Source organism: Papilio polytes, unplaced genomic scaffold, assembly GCF_000836215.1.
Source record: "Papilio polytes unplaced genomic scaffold, Ppol_1.0 DF821400.1, whole genome shotgun sequence".
NCBI classification, from domain to species: domain Eukaryota; kingdom Metazoa; phylum Arthropoda; class Insecta; order Lepidoptera; family Papilionidae; genus Papilio; species Papilio polytes.
Window position 1 is genome coordinate 1,786,036 of NW_013527804.1, and position 6,323 is coordinate 1,792,358.

Consider the following 6,323-nt stretch of genomic DNA (forward strand, 5'->3'; position numbering starts at 1 on the left):
ATGATGATGATGATGATGAACCGTAGAATTCCACTACATAATTTGTATTGATAACGTTTTGTGTTTTTCATTACTTAACTAGCAGTTCCCGTACGGTTTCATCCGCATAAATTATAAAAAAAAAATTTACATTTGTCAAATTCTCAATTGCAAATGTCAATACCGTTACCATAATAACCTTGCTTCCTTAATGTTGGCAGCTTGTATCGTATGGTCTCTTTCCCACATTAGGGTTTTTATCCAAAATATTTACCCCCTAAATTTAATTGCGTTAAAATACATGGCTTAAAGCAGGACGTAAGTGTAGGGCTTTTTATTAAAAATAGAATTATTCAAAAATATGCTGTAATTGCTGACATATTAGGCAACAAAGAAGTGTGTGTTTACGCTTTATTATAATAGTATATATAGTATGCGTGAGAAATGGCATGGGAAAAATAATCATTATCAATAACATAATCGAATGTAAACTTTCTCATTACATGTATGGAATATACTATTTCTATAAAACAGAATAAAAACATCTACATTCATAAGTAAACAAATCTATAATTTAAAAAATATTGGTACAATAATTTAATTTTATCCTTAAGAAATAGATAAACAATTTTTCAAAAATTATACCTTTCCAAAGATAAAAATTAGAAATAAATAAATTTTATATCCGTTAATTCCAAACGATTTTATCATTAACCTGCCCTTTTTATGCCTAACGGGTCGGCACAGTATGTGCTGCTCCATACATCTCTACCAGCCGTCATATCAGAATTCACTCCCTTAAGCATATCCATCCATACTTTCATCGACATCCTTCTACTTTTGTACCCACGTTTAATCGTAAAAACCAAATGATTTCCTTCACCTTTTTAACAACACTATTTAAAACTAGCTACTTTTATTGTAATAAATTAAAAAAACAACTTAAAACTGAGCAAACATAATCAACGTAGAGTCCACTAACGGTTTCAACTCAACTAGCGCCCTTGGCAGGATTTTAACAGCAGCCCTTTTTCAGTTATATGAGACTATGCCATACACAGAAGTGTTTTTCGGTCTAGCGCCCTGGGCGGTTACTCAACCGCGCCCTACTCTAACGCCAGCCCTGAATTCGTCGTTCCTTTGTTTAAATCATTTGAACGTATAATTGGAATGAGACATATGAATTTAAATTGGCTTTCTACGTTTTGGATATTAATATATTCGTGGCAAAGTGGGCAATCAATAAAGGTGGCCAGGCGCGTATACAAACAAAAGATAAGATTATCTACCTACATTAGGGTTGGCAATTGAAAGAAAATTTAATTATGGTAAACAATGACTATTAAGGCGATATAATTCATTCACCTAAATTAAAAAAAAAGTTTTATATCTAATTCGTATTAACTGAAAGATGTTACTGGAAAATTCCAATTTATATTATTTGCTAGTTTTCTTCTTATATGTATTTTTCGAATTTCATCTTTAAGTGCATATTACTTTGATAATGTTCAGTACAGATTATGCTTTATACATTCACTAGCTTTGCCCGCGACTCCATCCGCGCGAAATAAAAAAAAACCAAAGTAAGTAGTATTTGTGTTATTCCAGATTATCCTCTACATCACACATCACACATTTCATCGAAATTAGTTCAGCCGTTTAGGCTGCAAACTCTAACAAACATCCATCTAAACTTTCGCATTTATAATACTAGTTAGTATGATATATAATTATCTGTCCTAAGTACGTTACATCTTAAAATCTGAATTTCAACATTGTTTTAACACACAAAAGTCGCAGCCCTATTCTATGTGAAAATATCACCAAATCGGTCACTAACTTACACGTAAACCGCTGTTTTTGTGTGTTCAGGCTTACAGCAAAGACATTAATACTGCCCGAGTTAGTGAGACTCACAATCAAGTTGATAAACTATTTTACCCACCGCGAACTGATTATAAATAAAATATATTAAATAAATGTATTATAAAACCAACAAATAAAGTGCACTTTTGGGCTATTTGGAAATCTTCATTTGATTATTGCAACGAATTAATTGCAATACTAGCTGTCGCCCGCAACTCCGTTCGTGTGGAATTTAAAAAAAAACTAAAATGAGCCTATGTGTTCTTCTAGGCTATCCTCTACATCTATACCAACTTTCATCGAAATCCGTTCAGCCGTTTAGGCTACAAACTCTAACAAACATCCATCCAACTAAACTTTCACATTTATAATATTAGTATGAAGTATGATTGAAAACCAAATTTCTTAAGACATTTAAAGTAAAGGTTTTTCTCATTTTAATTTATAAGATTTGTATAAGAATTATACTCGGTTTTCCTCGTATTTATCTTATTTCAACGCAAAAGGAAAATGGAATAAATTGTCTTACAAATTCACGTTAAACATAGAAGAAATTACCTTATTCCAGTTACGGCGTTTAACAATTAACAAATCTATATACACTTCCACAAAAATATATTAACAAGGAAACAACGTTAGTTTTTAATCACAAGAAAATATAAAATGATTTTATAGTCAATTTCACAATAGCAACATAAAACACTATAGTAGAAGCACTACGTAGAATGAAACGTAAACCGAGACACAACCAAACGCCTCGACAGCACGCACCTCACTGACGGATGAAAATGAAATTCTGTGGAACATTTTGCGTGGAAGTTTTTTTTTAAAGAAACGAGGTGAAAGGTTTATATGACTTTCAGCCTAGGTCAATTATTTTTAAAATGTAAAAGAAGAAATCAACATTAAAAACAGGAACAGAATACAGAATGTCATGTCAGATTAACAGTGCAATTATATTTCCTCTATACTAATATAATTAAGTGTAAACACACATTTCTTTGTTGCCTAAGATGTCAGCAATCACAGCATACTTTTGAATAATTCTTTCTTTAATAAAAAGCCCTAAATATACGTCACGCTTTAGGCTATATATTGTCTCGCCATTAAACTTAGGGGTAAATATTTTGGATAAAAACCCTAATGTGGGAAAGAGATCATAAGTTGCTGCCAACATCAAGGAAACAAGATTACTAAGGTTTGTCATGTCCCGTCAGTTTGACATTTGCTATTGATATGACAAATGGAAACAATAAAATAAAGTTTTTATAAATTTATGCGGACGAACCCGCATGGGAACAGATAGTATAATAATAAATGATTAATTAAAAACCGAAAGCAATCGTCGATATTTACACAATTTACACACTATATTATTTTATAGTGTGTAAAGCATTTCTCTGTGTGTATACTTTACACATTAAATTATTTTTGTGTAACATGAAATAGGTTAAACCCTATTTAAGTTACAGCTTAAAGTATTTTCTGTAATTAGACCCCATCAAGTAACTTCACCTGTACGCTTATCTCTTTCAGCAGGGCCGTAATTACCATTTCTAATTAGCAGTACAAAATTGGAGGGTATTTAAACCTCGAAAAGCAAAAACAAGCCGGATATTCTATGTAGAAATTAGGTCGTTTATGTAATAAAATAATCTTTGAAAAAAAAATTAAAAATGTATTTAATCTCTGTAGCCCTGAACACTGGTTGCTTGAGTCATCGGATTCCGCAGCCGGTGGAGTTCTTTTTTTTTATATAATATGTCTTATTTTATTTTTTTATATGAAAATGTCAACAGAAGTGCTTTAACACTTTTTTGTCATTTTACTATAGAGTAAAAAGCCTATAAAGGCTGGAATACATTGCCAGTAGCTAGTATGCCAGTTACTAGCTCATTTTACCGGCATGTGTTTATTAAGGCATTACTATTCTTCTTAATTTTTACCGATTTATATTTTACTAATGATTCATATGAACAAAAGATTTTTTTTATCTTCAAAATAGCGTATTAACCAAAGGGCTCATTACACGCGATGAAAGCTTTCATCTCCGGTTCCTACTGGCATCCGTTTGCCGACATTAGATTCACCCGAAAATCTACACTTATGTTACGTTAATATAAAACTATGTTGACCGCATTTATTCTTCTGGTATTAAAAAAATGAGTTTGTACACCAGAAGTATCTTAACATATTTCTTTGACACTTTTGGGTTTTGAAAACCTATTTTTCTACGCTTTTGTAGTAACTTTATTGATTTTTTTGTATTATTTTTAACTGAACCATGTCGTAGTTTATTGCGAGGCTGAAAACCAGCGCGGCTTTTAGTGACAAGCTGGAGGCCGCATTAGCTGAGCCTTCTCCTTTTGGCCAAGAGTTTTTATTTTTATTTTCATTACAGTAATATGTTTTGTAAGTTGTGTTCTTTTTTATAATTCTTTTGGTAAATAAATAGTGTTTATTTTTTTTTTTTATAAAAGCTTTTTAGCTTACAAGTTACTTTAAAAGAAAATAAACTTAAGTAAATTAAGTTACTTCCAAACACATTCTAAAGTCACATTTAAGTGAATCAAACGCTTTAATTTGCTATAACTTCTTAAACTTACAATACTTAAGTTTTATTGAATAAGTTACAATGGTTCAGTTGGAAATATTAAACCTTATTCTATTACCGTCTGTTTCCACTATCCAAACATGTATAAAACATGTGGATATCTGCATCTAATTTCAAAAAGATAACCCCGAAATTATCTGACGGTAGGCATAAGACAATAGAAAATAGTAGCTATCGCACGCGACTCTGGTCACGTGGAATTAAAAAAGAAAACAAAAGTGAATAGCCTATGTGTTCTTCCTTTTAGTCTAAGTTTTAATAAGTTAAATAAAATTAATTTTATTTCTGAATGGTTTTCAAAAGGATTAAAACTTTGAATTAGATGCAAATCGAATAAAATAGAAACACTAATTTCTAAGACTCAATCAAAAGTTGTAACATTTGTAATTTTAAAGTTTAATTTGTTTTTCTTTCAGAAAAACAAGGATAAATGAATTTTCCGTTTACAGTTTTAATTCCATTTCGGAATACTTAATTAACGGGGTGAATAAATTGGAAAAAACAAAATACCCTAAAAACAAAATATTCTCAAAAAAACAGTACACTAAAAAGTAACGAAATAATTCCTTGATAACAGTAAACCTCCCTTATTGTAGCTGTTATGTCTATATTGTACAATTATTATTACTTTGATGTCGGTGTCAGCCGAGGTATGCAGTGATATTTACACGTAAGGCTTTATACATTTTTACTATAACAATTGACAATTGAAAGTATAGTGACGTTTTTAATGAATCTACATTGACTGACACCGACTTCAAAGTAATAATAATTGTACAATATAACAGCTACAATAAGGTAGGTTTACTATTTTCAAGGAATTATTTCGATACTATTATTATAAATGCGAAAGTCTAGATGGATGGATTTATGTCTGATGAGTTTGTAGCCTAAACGGCTAAACGTATTTCGATGAAATTTGGCATAGATGTAGAACATAGTTTGGAAGAACACATAGGCTCACTTTGGCTTTTTAATAACACGCTGACGGAGTCACGGGCGAATCTAGTCTTAAATAAATAAATTAACTTTGCTATAGTAAATCCCTGTCGTAGTTTCGCTTCGCTTGATCGAGTTAATTATACCTCAAATAAAATTATCCTTCGAGTAATAGCCTTTGATCAATTCTCGGAGACTTCGCCTCAGGAATAATCTGTTTATATCTGAGCTTAATTAAAACAGCTACTTCTTAGCGCTAGAGATACACTTTCTTATATAAAGTGATTATTATAAGTATCAAAACATCGCTTCGAAAAATTTGAGTGCTGTAAATCTATATAAACTAATACTAGATGTTGCTCGCGACTTTGCCAGCGTGAAATTTAAAAATATAGCCTATGTTACTCTCAAATAAATTGCCTTTCTAATGGTGAAAGAATTTTTGAAATCCGCCTAGTAGTTTTTATGTGAATCGACTAGAAATCCAAAAATTCTTATCTGTACTAATATTATGAAGAGGATTTTTTTTTATTTTGTATGTATTGGAATAATTCAAAAACTACTGGGCCGATTTCAACGATTCTGTCACTATTAAAAAGCTACGTTATCAGTGAGTAATATTGGATATATTTTTTAATTCCACGAAGGCGAAGTCGCGAGCAACAGTATGATAAAATTTAAATAACATTAGGATCGATATCAAAAATCGATTATTGGGTCCGGTTGTATGACCAGTCATAAAGTATGACATAGTCATACACTTCACACGTTCAAATACGCCCTACCTTTCTGTATCCGTCGGATAAATCGATATCCATCTTTGACCTTTAATGGACAGGACCTTTCAAGTGCGTATTACTTTATTTATTTATAGTTTGTTAACACAATTTTACATAATTTTCTTACCTTGTCATTTCTAAACGAT

The 6,323-nt window shown here is 31.1% G+C and overlaps 1 protein-coding gene across 1 annotated transcript in view; it reads right to left on the minus strand.

Annotated features, from left to right (window-relative positions):
* LOC106108699 (probable G-protein coupled receptor 139) overlaps positions 1-2,606 on the minus strand; it is a 47,719-nt gene extending 45,113 nt beyond the window's left edge. The window contains exon 1 of the mRNA XM_013289959.1: positions 2,404-2,606. The gene's annotated coding sequence lies outside the window, so the exon portion shown is untranslated. The remainder of the gene's footprint in view (positions 1-2,403) is intronic.
* Positions 2,607-6,323: the final 3,717 nt, after the last annotated feature.